Source organism: Mus caroli, chromosome 5 (genome assembly GCF_900094665.2).
Source record: "Mus caroli chromosome 5, CAROLI_EIJ_v1.1, whole genome shotgun sequence".
Lineage (NCBI taxonomy): Eukaryota > Metazoa > Chordata > Mammalia > Rodentia > Muridae > Mus > Mus caroli.
The window spans coordinates 125,999,402-126,014,554 of record NC_034574.1 but is presented as its reverse complement, the minus strand read 5'-3'; positions in this window follow the sequence as shown (position 1 = coordinate 126,014,554).

Sequence of the window (15,153 nt, the reverse complement as noted above, 5' to 3'; positions counted from 1 at the left end):
CCACATATAAACTTTTAAGATAGCCCGTGATAGCACACATCCTCATAATAAAAGCATAGCTAAAAGAGAAGTAATAGTATGGGATCTATGTGAGAAAATTAGGGTTTGGGAGAGGACTAGATACCATAAAATTTAATTACTCTTATTGCATGGAGACCCATGACAATGCTCTATGAAGTGGGCTATATGTGGTTTAGACACCTTCCCTCCTTTTAGGATGGGATTTGGACCTATGCAGGCTCTAGCTAGAAGCTGAGTGTGGGAACGTGGCTAGTCATATTATAGAAGGGAAGTTATCACTGGGATGCAACCCAGAATGTTGCCCATCTAAACCTAACCCCAAATAAGCACTTGTGTGTATTGACATGATTACCTGATCTCTATGTTATTTTATCAGGAAATATTCGAATAATGTATAAAGAGTCTGGATGTTTATCTCATACTACCTATCTTAACTGATATTTACAACAATACATTAACTATACTCAGTGAGAAATAGGTCTCTGTGATTCTTAAAATACCAGGATCTGCCTGGGTTCTAGTCCATTTTAAAGAGTTTTGGCACAAGACTCCAATTATAGCTTTCACACATGAAATAATAAATCACCTATAGAGATACACCCAAAGGTTTATATTATATATAATTGCTAGAAGTGTAATCTTAGATGGTATTACTATTACAGGTGAAAAACAGCTTCTTTTTTTTTTGTACAAGAATTTTAAAAGAACTTTCCTGAAAATTGACAAACCCTAAATTCCCATCAATCAAAAGATTCTCAGTGAACTACAACTACTAAACGACTCTATTATGTGATTTGCATAACAAGTATAGGCCATGCATTTGTCACAACATCCAAGATGCCACTTTAATGTAATCCAATATTGTGTTACCCAAGTTCCATACAGTGAATCAGAACATGAATGGTCTAAGATTAAAATTTATTAGTTAAAATTGTATCTGGTTCACAATACATGTACTAAAGTTACAGTTCTTGGTCTTGGCTTTGGCAACAAGTAAGGCCTCTGTGTGGGAAAAGGAACCACTATGGGAAAGATTGCCTGAAGGAATAGTGTCCCTTGGTATCTTTAAATATCGTAGAACTTTGGTATGGCTTGCTTGGTTTAATGATTCTGATATTGTTCATATGCTTCTTCCTTTGTGGAGTCTGTCAAGCAAGTTTGAAGCCATTAACTAGACAGGAAGAACTGGTTCCAAAATTAGACATGTTAACTTTCTTACAGAAACAAAATGGAGGAAATGTTGCCAAAACAGACCCATCTGAGAAAGAAACGCATTCTTCATCTAAGAGTTTGCTGACCCTAGGCATGCTAAAAACAAAGGGAAATGATCCGCACAACAGGCTTTCCAGCTCAAGGATACAGGAAGATGCTATTTTGCAAGATGTATGAGGGTGTTATGTCCCATATACTTTTCTATTCATATATTCTTCTCTCTTTTTTCCCTAGTGATCTATTAAGCCAAACATTCTATTCCTTGTAAACAGGGTTTAATGACTGTATAGTTAGTATCTTTACATGCAATTGCTCCTAATAAAAACTCAGCCCTGGAGACACTCTGGATTCTTACAGGGTTTTTTTGTTTGTTTGGTTGGTTTTTTGTTTGTTTGTTTGGTTTTTTTGGGTTTTTTTTGTTTTGGTTTTTTTTTGTTTTGTTTTTTTGTTTTTTTGCATGCTTTTTGGGATCCTCAGTCTCCCTCAGTGAAAATTCGTACTTCAGACTTTGAGTTTTATATCATGAGCTGAGATACACTATGTGAGACAAATTAAGCTGTTGATGGAGGAACATCCAGACCACTGTGGGTGACATCATTCCTTAGGCAGAGGGTCCTGAAATCTTTTGGGTAAAAGAATTCAGCTGAGCTCAAGCAAGCAAGAGAGTACATGGCATTCATTTCTCCCCTTTCTTGACTGTGGATGTGATGTGACTCCTTGTTTTTAAGTTCCCACCACCTTGAGTTCCCTGCTATCATGGATTGTAGCCTGAAACTACAAGCTAAGAGAAACCCTTTCTCCCTTTTATGTTATCTTTTTGTCAAGATACTTTAGCACAGCAGCAGAAATAAAACTAAAAAAACATCAATTATTTTATATAGAACATTTTCTAATTAATAAGAACAGTCTTGACAGCACTTAACATGTCTGTATATTTTGAAAATATTTTTAGAACATATTCACGATCTCACTGTAAACAGCTAAAATTCTTTTAAGTTGGGGAGAAGTCAGTTATAATTATGCCCATGAAGTTCGTGAATGAGTTCAACTGGAACCATGCAGGAAGTTAGAGAGAAACATGGAATTGGGAACAGGTCTTCCATCTGATGTTACAGTATTTATAAAGCTAACACACCTAAAGGAAAGTACAGATTTAATGAAAAAATAATATTAAATATAAAACTTCCACAGACTCTCTTAGAATCAGAGAAGGACACACTACAGTTGTTCATCCCACCTATTGGCTTTTACATGGCTATGGCCTAAATCAGTGCTTCTCAACCTTCCTAATTCTGCGACCCTTTAATACATTTCCTCATGTTGTTCTGACTCCAGCCATAAAACTCTTTTGTTGCTAGAACTTTCTAAGTTTGCTACTGTTAAGAATCACAAATGTTAATATTTGTATGATTTGTGCGTATGATTTCTGATATGTGACTCCTGTGAAGGGGTTTGTCTGACTTCTGTGAAAGATTTGTCCAGCCCTTGAGGGGGTCAAGACCCACAGGTTGAGAACGCATATATAAATGAACCTGTCTCCCATTTGCTCATGTATTGGAACAATTGGTCCCTAGCTAGTGATGGTGGTTTTAGAGGTTGTGAAGGCTCGGGGATGTGGCCCTTGTTGGCAGAAACAAGCTACTAAAGATGAACCGTTAATATGGTATTACCTTCCAACATACCTGTCTCAGCTCTCCACTTCCTCGTTGGCTGCCTCAGGGTGACTAGCTATTTCATACTCCCATCCATTTACACCAAACTTCCTGTCACTATGCCTTTCCCATCCCGATGAGCTGAAATTCCCTGAAAACTTGAGCCAGAATGAATTATGACTCCTTTAAGTTGCTTCTGTTACATATGTTTTTGCAGCAGTGAGAAAAGTGACTGATAGAAAACTCCTCTGCACCTTCAGAATCGCAGTTTACTCATATATTTAACAAGACAAGGTGTTCAGTTCTTTGTTAAACAGGAGACCATCAAGATGGCTGGTGGATAAAGATGCATGTTACCAATCTGAAGACCTGGGTTCAATCCCTGGGACCCACATGATGAAGGGAGAAAGCTGACTCCTACAAGTTATCCCTGACCTTCACACATGCATAGTGGCAAGCAGGTAGTACCACCACCCTCTATGCAGTTACGTAAATAAACATGATAAAATAATAATAAATAAATAATGTATGTGTTATCTAAAAGAGAAATTTCTTCTAACAAATGAAAAAAAATAAAGAATTGAAAATCACCTAATTTTCAGTGGCTTTTTAGTGACTGTGACTAGATCAGAGGGAGGAAATGGTTCCCAGTGAAACTGTCCCTCCAGGTCATTAAACAGATAAACATGCACGCTACAAACCCAGCAAGACTTGGAAAAGTGGAATCAATATCTAGAGTTGCTATATTATACTATGCCATGCCAAATGTCCATCTTTCAACATTATGAGACATGCAAAGAAAGAAGAAAATATAATCCATAAGCCTTAGGAGGAGGGCAAGTATATAGCTACCCTAGTCCCATCTGCCCCAATGTTTTCTTTCTGTTCCTCATGCAAAATCCAAAGAGGACTTTGACTGTTCTCTGATCTGCAATATGAAGGTTTGGTTCAGTAAGTGTAAGCTAGAGTTAAAGACCTGGAGATTATCAGACTCGGATAAAGGTAATGAATTGTTACCCCAAACGTTAAACAAAACTTGTTCTGAAGGCTGAAGACATGACTTAGTGGTTAAGAATGCTGGATACCCTTGCACAGGACTCTAGTGTGTTTTCCAGAGTCCATATCACCCAGGTCACAACAATCTGTAACTCAGGCTTCAGATAATCCAATGCTCTCTCCTGCCTTCTGTAGGTATCCACTAAATAAGCATATATCCCACCCCCAAACTCCCTCTACACATATACATGTAATTAAAAGTTTAATATAACACCCCACATACATGTAATTAAAATTTTAAATAAATTATGTTTTAAAAAGCTCTTAAACATGGTTCTAGAATTCATGAGATAGCTCAGTGGGCAAATGTAATTGCTGTCAAACCAGGTAACCTGAGTTTGATCCCCAAAACCCACATAACAGAAGGAAAGAACGAGCTTGTACAAGTAGTCCTCTGGCCTCTATATGAGTGGTTTGGCACATGCATATAAGTTAATTTAACAACATTTAAAAAATCTAGCATCACCCCTAAGCCTTCATATTAAATCTTTACCCTGATTGCACTGTAAATATACCCAGGAATAACAATCCTTTTGACTCACTGGCTGTCCTGAGATAATCTGTCATACATTACACAGATCTGCTAATAAGCACCTAGGAGTAATAACCCAGGGGCTTGGTGTTATTTCTTTGGAATACAAGCCAGTTTCAGCTCAGGATGGTTTTGGACACCCCCATGTGGGTATCTCCAGCTATCGCTTGGGGATAAGTTCAGCTGAAGATTTGACAGGATAAAACAAGAACTAGAAAGGTTCCAGATGTTAAAGTAGTTAGACAAAGATTTCAAAACAGCTGTTTCAGATACATTCAAGGAACCAGAGGAGCACTGACGGTAGAGGTATAAGCTTATAATCTCAATGCTGAAGAGGCTAAGGCAGAAGGATCACGAATTGAAGGTGAGTCTGAGCTATGTAATGAGGTCCAAGTCACCTTGAGTTACATAGTCTCAAAACCAAGACATGAATTGGAGAAAAATATGTTGGAAGAAGTAGAGGTGTATCTAATAATTCTGTTCCATCCAACAGAGTCCATCAATGAAGAGGAACTAACGAGGCCAGAAAGATGGCTCAGCAGTTAAGAATACTTGCTGCTCTTGCAGAGGGCCTGAGTTCAAGTCCTAGCACGCACACTGGTTGACTCACAGCTGATCTGGTCATGGCATTCACAGTCCAGAGCAGAGAGAAATGGAATGCACCCATGCTGCCTGCATGCTTGCTCTGCTGGATTTTCTCTCTTACATAGGTCAGGGCCCAGCCTAGAAGATGGTGGCTCCTACTTCCAAGGTAGGGTTTTCCTACCTCAATTAAAAATCAAGCATCCCCATGGCTCAACTTGACAATGAAAGTCCTTCAATTGAGGCTTTCTTCTGGGATGATTTTAGATTGTGGCAAACTGGCAATTAAAAACTAACCATAACATCTCCTGTATACTAGAATTCTGGGATTTGCAGATTAATATGGAACTAGGATTAAGAAATAACGAATATCTTGGAAGATTGAGTTTCTTTCAGAAATGCCAGAGACATTAGGTCAGATAAGACTGGTCCTGAGAGTTTTTTCAACATGGACAGAAATAGTACAGGGCACAGTTCTACTGACAGCCTTCTATTGAGATAGTTCTGAACATATTATCATGTTTTTATCTAAAAGTACAAGTTCATTTCCCCATAATATTGTCACAAACCATCATGGACTTTCAGAAAGATTAACAAGGACTTGGACAATGAGCAGATCATTTATATAAAGTGACAAAGACAAACATTAAGTCCCACAATGTATCTCTGTTGTTGATGAAAAGAACCTGGAATGAGATAAAGACTTGGGACTATAAAAGTTGATCATTGGATGAGAAATGCAGAAATATTAGAATAGGTGAAAACTTCATCTCAAGAAGGGTTGGGGAAACGGGCTCTGGCCACAAAGGCATTCTATGAGTTTCTTTTCATTTCACTGTGACAAACATCTGACCAAAATCAATCTAAAGAAGGAATGTTGCATTTTGGCTCATGGCGGGGAAGGCATGGTGTCAGGAGTGTGTGGCAGCTGCTTATGTTGAATTTGTATTCAGCAAGCAAAGATAGATGAATGTTGATGATCCGCTTGCTTTTTATATTTTTTAATTCAGTCTCAGACCTCAGCACATGAAATAGTTATCACTTTCATTCACAATGAGTGTTCCTACCTTATTTAGACCTCACAGACATAGCCAGATGTGTGTCTTCTAGTGATTCTAAATCTAGCCAAGTTGACCGCTACAATGCTTACTGCTAATTGTCAACTTGATGATACCTGGAGTCACCTGGGAATGGGTCTAAATCGAGTACTGTCTAGGTCAGGCTGGCCTGTGAGCATGTCTGTGAGGGGTTGTTTTGATTGCCGTTTTTGAGGTGAGAAGACCTGCCTCATGTGGGTGGCACTATTCCTTAGGCAGGGCATCCTGAGCTGTTTAAGAGTGAAGAAAGCAGCAGCATACAAGCTTGTTTTTGTTTTCTGTTGCTGATGGCTTCAAGTTTGTGCCATGACCTTCTGAAAACTATCAACTATAACCCAGAATTAAACTATTCCAATTACCTTTCTACCATAAGTTATTTTATGTGTGGAGGGGGGCTATTTTTATCATAGTAACAGGAGCAAACCAAGACAACATGATTTGTCATCATACTTATCTACAGATAAAGGTTCACAAGTGTCTTATGGAACAACTAATGACTCTTCACAGTGAAGATATGTTAATCACTGCTGACCCATTATATGACATTTTGAGTCTTTGACCCAATGAAGTATAATCCATCACCTTCTAGAAAAGTTTCCACTCATACCGGATTCAAAAACAAAACCATCTGAGATAAGATACTATGCATGGTTTGTAATTAGAATCATCCTTCATTGATAATAAATAATGTCTTCCAGTGTGACATCCATGATGGGCCATCTACTCTTCATATTCCAGCTATTTCTTCCCCCTAGGGAAATAAATATTGTAATCCCAAATTTAGCATACTTGTGATATTTCTTGCTATTCCAATTACCTGGTGTCCAAAAAAACACTGAATTTTCATCACTGGGAATAAAAAAGTACCAGCCTCACTGATCTATTAGGGAAAGGATAGGTCGCCCCAAATCAAACAGCAATATATTGCTGCTGTTGCTCACAGAACGAATTGCTACTCTGGAGAATACTCCTTTCCTAAATGGCTATAAAGGCCCCACGCTCCAGAAAAGTCAGAAGAAAAATTACCTCCCAGCTTGTGCATTTATTTTTATGGCTGTCGCTGATCATTCCCTCCCACTCCTGCCTACAACATACCCCAGAGCCTGTCAATTCCCAGACCTAATCCTACACCAGTTTTCAAAATCCCCACCGAGTCAGCTTACTGAAATGAGATGATCTGACCGGTTTCTTTGCCAGACTTCCAAGTCAAGTGTTATAAAGTGAACTGAGTCTCTCTGTCTTTATAAGTGCATTGTGAACTTTATAGTTTAATATTAAACTTGCATCATAAAAAATGGCTCATAAATGGCTAATAAAAATCCAGTTTACAGCTTATAAAGTGCATCAGGACTTTGCACGGGTTTGCTTAAGGAGATTTATGTGCTGGCTCTTTTGTCTCCTGCTTCAAGACTGTTTTCCCATTCCAAAACACAAAAATCATTAAAAGTAGCTGTTGAGAAAGAAGACCTGGTTGAACTCTGTGTGGTACCACTTTTGAAGTCTACTGGAAATTCAGGCATGACATACCACTATTCACTAATGTAACAGGAAATGCCTGGGTTCCAGAGCTAGTATCATAGTCCATGATGCACGGCAATTCAGGCGCCTTCGGGGGCTCAGCTACATTAGCAGAGACCTTCAGACCAACTAAGTTCAGCACAGTTGTTAGAATGAAATCATTGGAGTCCTGGGATATATAGCTTAGTTGGCCTCATGCTTGCCTTATGTCTTAGATTTCTCTCTATTGCTGAAATAAACGCCCTGACCAACAGCATATTGAAAGAGAAGGAAAGTTTCTTTCATCTTAAAGGTGACACTCCATCCTCCAGGGAAGTTAGGGCAGGAACTTGAAGCAGAAACCATGGATAGGTGCTGTTTACTGACTTTCTCAGTTATCTTTCCTATGCAGCTCACATTCACCTGCCTAGGGATGGTACCGCACACATTTGACTGGATCCCCCTATATTAAATAGAAATAAGAAAGTGCCTTACAGACATGGCTCCAGTCCAAACTGATCTGGGCAAGTCTTCAATTGAGTCTCCTTCTTCCCAGGTGACTCTAGGTTCATGTCAAATTGACAACTGAAGATAACCATGGCACTTTGCCAGAACGAGGGTCTGAATTCAATGCCCTGCACACACATAAAAGCCAAACATGGTGGTCTATGCCTATAATTCCATCAATAAGGAGTTGAAGATGGGAGGATTCCTTGGTCAGCCTGCCTAGCCAAATATGTGAGCTCAAGTCCAATAAGAGACCTTTTCTCAAAAACAAGGTGGGTAGCGTTTGAAGAACAGCTGAGGTTCTCCTCAAACATCTCTCCCACCCTCAAATAAATCACGTGTTAGCCTCAGTTGGTGAGCAAGAAGAGCCTTCCAAAAACTGGAGAAGTGTCAAGATGCCAAGCCTTACGCCGCAGATTCATCAGGCTCCCTTCAAAGCACAAGGTGTCCCCTCTAATGAGTTCCAGGAGATGACCTGACGCCCCTCCTCCCTCTCACCATCTCCTCTGCCTAATGCATTCATGATCTATGTGACTGCAGTGTGTTCGCCCCCCCCCCCCATCTTATTTCATATTTTATTGCCCATTGCGCTGCTTTACCCAGGTTTATATACTTCATTATGGTCTCTCCTGTCACCTCCATTATTTCATGTTTGATTTTTTTTTCTCTTAAGCTCACTGGATGGCAGCTGCCTTGCCTCGCCCTCTCCCTACTGCCCCCAATCCCCGCCTCCTACATCCATCTGCAATGTCTTCTGCAGTAAGTTGAGTACAACTCTTGACACATTGCCAAGGAGGCATCATGACCTGGATGCAGACTCTGGAAAGTGCAGCCACTGCCTGTCTTGAGAACATAGAGAGCTATGTGGTAGTTTAGGTACCTATGAACCTTGAGACATGTAGTTATCTAGTCTGTATGTGGGGTGATGGATATGTTTACATGTGTACACATGTGTGTTCGGAAGCACATGTGTGTAGAGGCCAGAAGTCAACATTGGATATCAGCCTCTATTATTCTCCCTCCAATCCATTTTGAAGATTTTATTTTTATGTCTATTATTGTATGAGATATGTGTACATATGTGCAGGGGAAGCAGAGGAAGGCATTGGAGGTTCTGTAGCTGGAGATAAAGGTGGTTTTAAACCACCCTATGTGGGTGGTGGGATCTGAATTAAAGTCTTCCACAAGAGCAGGAAATGTCCTTAACCACTAAGTCATCCCTCCAGTGTTTCCACCTTTTTTTTTTTTTTGAGATAGGATCAATCACTGAACCACTGAACCTATAGCTCACCAATTCATCTAAGCTGGCTGACCATAGATCACCCTCCTCTCTCCACCTGCCAACCCTGCTGGCATGAGCCATCCTGCCTGGCTGCTTTCACATGGGTGGTAGGGATTGAACTTGGGTCCTCATCTCTGTGTGATGAGCATGTTATTGACTTAACTGTCTCTCCAGTTTCTTGGTTAGCCTTTAAGTGGGTCACATGGAAATAGAGAACAGATGGATGGAACTGATCTCCAAAGAGGTTATATACAAAGTGAATTTTAAAACCCCAGTATCCCACTTCCCACCTAAGATGACCACAGGGGCTGAATGAGACTACACCATTCAGAATGCTTTGAGTAGTATAATACCCTCACAAACCATACAAGATTGTATTAATCATGACAGGGTGACTTTATCAACTTCCTTGACAACATATTATCATTTATATCTTAGAATAAATCAAGAATTATGATCCTTCTCCTGCACTTTTCTTTTTAAGGGAACATCCTCGTGTTTTATTGAGAAAGACATTTAATCATCCCTATCAACAGAAGTACATATAAAGCTAAGAGCTGGAGGGGGACTATCTAAGTTTACAGAGTCCAGATTCTGCCTTGACTCAGCTTTGTCAGACCAGTGGAGAAGCTATGACACAAGAAATAACACACAGTGGGAGGGGAGAATTGCATGGGACTCTGCTTGCAAAGGACAAGACTAAATCTGCATACATATTTATGAAGAAAGAGTTTTTCATAATCCTAAGGTAGCATCAAATGGGTTTTAATCTTAGGGAATTGGAATATAGGAGAGATCTATCTTTGGGGCTCATACAAACTAGACAAGTTGGTTTACTTGTGAACAATGTCCACAGGCCTTCATTGGGAGAGTCCAGGCAAGGGTTCTACCATTGAGCCCACCACCCATGATCCTCATTGGAGGATTCTGGACTCTAGTGCTAAGCAATGTCCCCCACCCTATTCTGGGGTGTGCTAAGCAAGTACTTTACCACTGAGCCATGCCTCCAGGCTCTCACTGTGGAGTTCTAGTCAATAGTTCTGAAACTGAGATGCCCCACTCACTGGAGATTCTAGATAAGCATTCTAGTGCTGAGCCTCACCCAAGCCCCTCAGGGAAGGGGTCCTAAGCAACAGTCTCACCACAGAGCTCCAACCCACCCCAAGTCCTCTTAGTACTTTTTATTTTGAGACAGGATTGCATTAAGTATCCCAGAACTCACTCTACACAAAAGGCAGGTCTCAAACTTCCAATTCTCCTGCTTCGGTGCTGAGCATCTGGGACTGTAGGTATGTGTCACCATCTCTGACAGAGGGGTTTCTCTTTAGTGAAGTAATTCAACTCTGACCACAGCTGTCTTTGCTTGCCATGAAGCAAAAGGAAAGAGAACCTCCTATGTTTATACTTCAAGATTTTGAAGAAAGCCACATCTCATAAACTAGAGTAAAGAATATCATAAGATGTAGCTTACTCTCTACATCTGTCTTAGTCCTCTTGCATCTGCAGAGCTTCATCTCCCATGACAAATGACACTATAGCTCACACAAAAAATATGATCAGCCAGGCATGGTGGCGCACGCCTTTAATCCCAGCACTCGGGAGGCAGAGGCAGGTGGATTTCTGAGTTCCAGGCCAGGCTGGTCTACAGAGTGAGTTCTAGGACAGCCAGGGCTACACAGAGAAACCCTGTTTCGAAAACCAAAAAAAAAAAAAAAAAAAAAAAAGATGAGCTAAGGTTTAACAACTCTAAGTCACTACAGACTCAATGGTCTACATTTCCAACTGCCATTGTCAATATGACAGGCAATGAATTTGACATGACAGGGGAAGGTGGCATTGGAGAGCCCCTAGGACTCCTGGCTTCAGTCAGCAAGGAGTCAATATATCACTGAAGAACATCACTGACACAATGAAAAAAAAAACATGAGAGGGAATAAGTCAAGCCTGAATTTGGTGAATGCAGATTTGAAATGCTGATGGAATTGAGAACCAGAATGTCCAACCTGACTGATTGTTCAGAAACTTCAGCTCATGGCTTATCTGTCTGTAGCAGCACAAGAATGATATGCTTACACCATTTGTGCTGCCACCATCTTATTAGAATCTTCTCCCCATCAAGGGGGATGGGGAGATGCAGGGAGGGCTAGAGAGGACAGGATTATAAACAGCCTCACCTAGAAGGAAGAATGGTGGAAATTCAAATGAGCTGTCAAATTTTCTATCACCTTTTTTCACCAGGCAATTTCAACTCTTGGTGTTTATTCTAGGGAAATACACTGCCTGAGTGAAGTGCCAGCATTGTTGAAGCAGGAAAGTTGGGGAGTGGGGGGAACTGACTGCCAAGTCCATCAGAAGAAAACTGGTTGAACACACTTTATTATAGCTATACCATGGAATCTTCCTGAAGCCATCAAAAGAGAATGGTGTGTTTCTTTACGTACTGTCACAGAGAGACTATTGGAATCTATTATTAAGGAGAAAAAAAATGAGCGGGTTGTGGGAATATCTCTATGATATCAAGTGCGCATAAAATGTAGAAGCAGAAAATGCTACACATCTGCACAATTATGTTTTCATTCACTCATTCCTTCAGTCAGTGAACAAGTAAATACCGAGTGCCTGTGGTGTGCTGAGCAACATCTGGGTGACAAAAAATTTACAACAAATGGAAATCTTTGCCCTCCCAGAAGAGATAGACATGGATCTGATAAACAAGGATAATATGCCACCTTTCCTAACGATTCTTAGAAATGGACAAAAATATGTCAGGATTAGAAGAAAAGGGGCAGGGAAGTCCTGTGCAAGGGACATTGACACCTTGATTGCTTTGGTCAAAGAAAGCAAACCCCTGAAGCTGAGGCAAGGGTCACATTAACACATATGCAAAGAACATCTCAGGCAAGGGACAGCCAATGGCAAAAGGCCCAGAGCCTTGAATGGGGCCGTAGTAGGAAATAGGATAACAGAAGTAGTAGTAGACACCACATCTACTAGTGCACTGATTCATTTGATAGCCGGTTTGCTTAGATCTAGGACTGCCTAGGAGATCATGGAAATGCACCCCTGAGTGTGAACATGAGGGCATTCCTTAAATGATTATGTCGTAAGAACATCCCCAGGTAAACAAAGCTCTGAAATTATCAAACTGGGATTTTACCCAGATTCCTGCCCCACTTTTTGAGCTGCACAAATCCTTATGTTTCTATGCAAGAGGTTCAGGATCCTCTGAGGAAATGATACTGTATATATATATATATATATATATATATATATATATATATATAAATAAGATGAAGTCTCTGTCAAGAGTGAAGATGTGGATAGAACCTTTACTCCACATTGAGTTGGAAGATACCCCGAGTTGAGTGGGTTGGAAGACTTATTCACATGCTGGTATGCCTGCTAAGAGAGCAGTGAAATTCTTAAGATACAGCATAGTTGTATGGCCCATGGGCTCTCAGTTTATGGTCAGTATAGAATTTTCCACCATTAGTAGAGCCATGGTGGCTGTAGAGATGGCTCTGTCAGTAAAATGCTTGTGCAAGTGCAAGAGCCTGAGCTGATCTCCAGCACCCACATAACAGATGGGCATGACAGTGTGTGTGCCTATAATCCCAGCACTGGTAAGGTGGAAACACACAGATTACTTAGGTCCATTGGCCAACTAGTCTAGCATAATTGGCAAATAGCCGGCTTAGTGAGGGGTCATGTGATAGACAGCTCTAATTTTCAATTTGGAAAAGCTTAGGATAATCAATTTCAGAATGAGAGGCTGTGTACATTGGGTTGGTCTATATATGGTATGCCAATGATGATTAGCTTAAATTAATTGATATGGGAAGCCCCAGTCCACTCTGAGCAGCACCATTCCCTAGGCAGAGAGTCCTAAACTGAGTGAAGAAATACAGTTGAGATCAAGCAAATAAGCAAGTTAGTGTGTATGCAGTTGTTTTCCTCTGCTCTCAACAGAAGATGTGATGTGACTAGATGTTTTAAGTTCCTGCCTTGACTTCCCCACAATGATAGGCTGTTACTTGCAATTTTAAGATGAAATAAACTGCTTCCTCTCATGGATTGTTTCTGTTGTTGTTGTTAGGGTATTTTATCACAGCAACAGAAATGAAACTAGACCAGACTCTATCACAAAACGATAATTAAACTGCAGAGTACTTGAGGAATGTATCCAATGTGTAAAACAATAGAAGCAAGAGAATAGGCACATATATGTATGCACCTGCACACACACACACACACACACACACACACACACAAAGAAGGACAAGGTGAAGCATAATTTAGAAAAATGACAAAAGCACAGGGGTGTAATGATGAGCAACATGAAGAAGACGAGCACCTGAACCCAATGGACATTGGAGGTGATGATTAGTTCCCTGTCAACTTGACCAAGCTAGAGTCATCTGCAATAAAGAACCCTCAGTTGAGAAAATGCCTCTAGCAGATTGCCTACAGCCACGTTTGTGGGGCATTTTCTTGATCAATGATTGAGATGGGAAGGCCCAGACCACTATAGGTATTGTTACTCCTGAGTAGGTGGCCCTGGGTTGTGTATAAAAGCACTAAGTATCCGATATTAGTGTTGTTACCAACTCCACCAAGTCGGGGCTTAACATCAATATTACCTTAGGATCCAGACACAGGATATGAATAGCCTGTATCCTTGTACATCTGAGATAGTGTCCTTAGATGCATTCTCACAATGCAATGAAATGTCCATCAAAACCTATCAAAGAACATAGTGCAGAGAAAAATTAGAGGATTGACTTAGGCTGGAGCATGAGCTTGTGTCTCCCATGAAGAGGCCATTTTCATTGGCTGTTTAACTATACTATCTTCTTCTCAAAACATAAAAGTATCATATTTGTATAACTATCATTATCTATTGAGGCAATGTCTCACATATCCCATTTGGAGTTGAACTATCAATGCAGCTGAGATTAACCTTCAATTCCTGATCCTCCCTCCTCTACCTTCCAGGTGCTCAATTTACAGGCATGTACCCACCATGCCGAGTTTATGCAATGCTGGGGATACAACCCAGGAAAGTGTTTATTCTAGCTCGTTGTCATGTCATGTCATAAAGATTGGGAAGCTGGCTGATTGCAATTTCATCCACACCAGAAAGAAACATGACAGGGAGTGGGGTAAAGCTATAAACCCTCAAAGCTTACCAAAAGTGACAAAGCTTCTCCAGCAAGAATGCACCTCCTTAAGGTTCCATAGCCTCCCCAAAACAGCACAACCAACTGGGGACCAAGTCTTCATCAAATACATGAGCCCACATCAGTTCTCGTTCAAATCCCCACAGTGTCACAGTTCACAAAATGATGTTTTATTCAATAGTGGAGCTGAAATAAAATGGAGATCTCATGGTATTCTCAATGATGGGGCTGAGGAGATGGTAAAGCGTTTGATGAGCAAGCATGAAGTTTTGAGTTCAGTGCTCTAGAACCCCAGAGCATGAAACCTTCCATTGAGGTGTCCTTGTAGCCCTAGTATTGGAGAAGCAAAGAAAGACTCTGGTTCAGCCTCTGCAAGAGCAGCAGGTGCTCTTAACCATCTTTCTAGCCTGTGAAACATATTCATTTTAGCATCAGATTCCAGCAAATTAAGAGTCACATCTACCCCCTGGAGTTGCTGAGCCCCAGGATCCTCAACTCTTCTTTCCTCATCCAACCCTGCCCCCCAAACTGATTT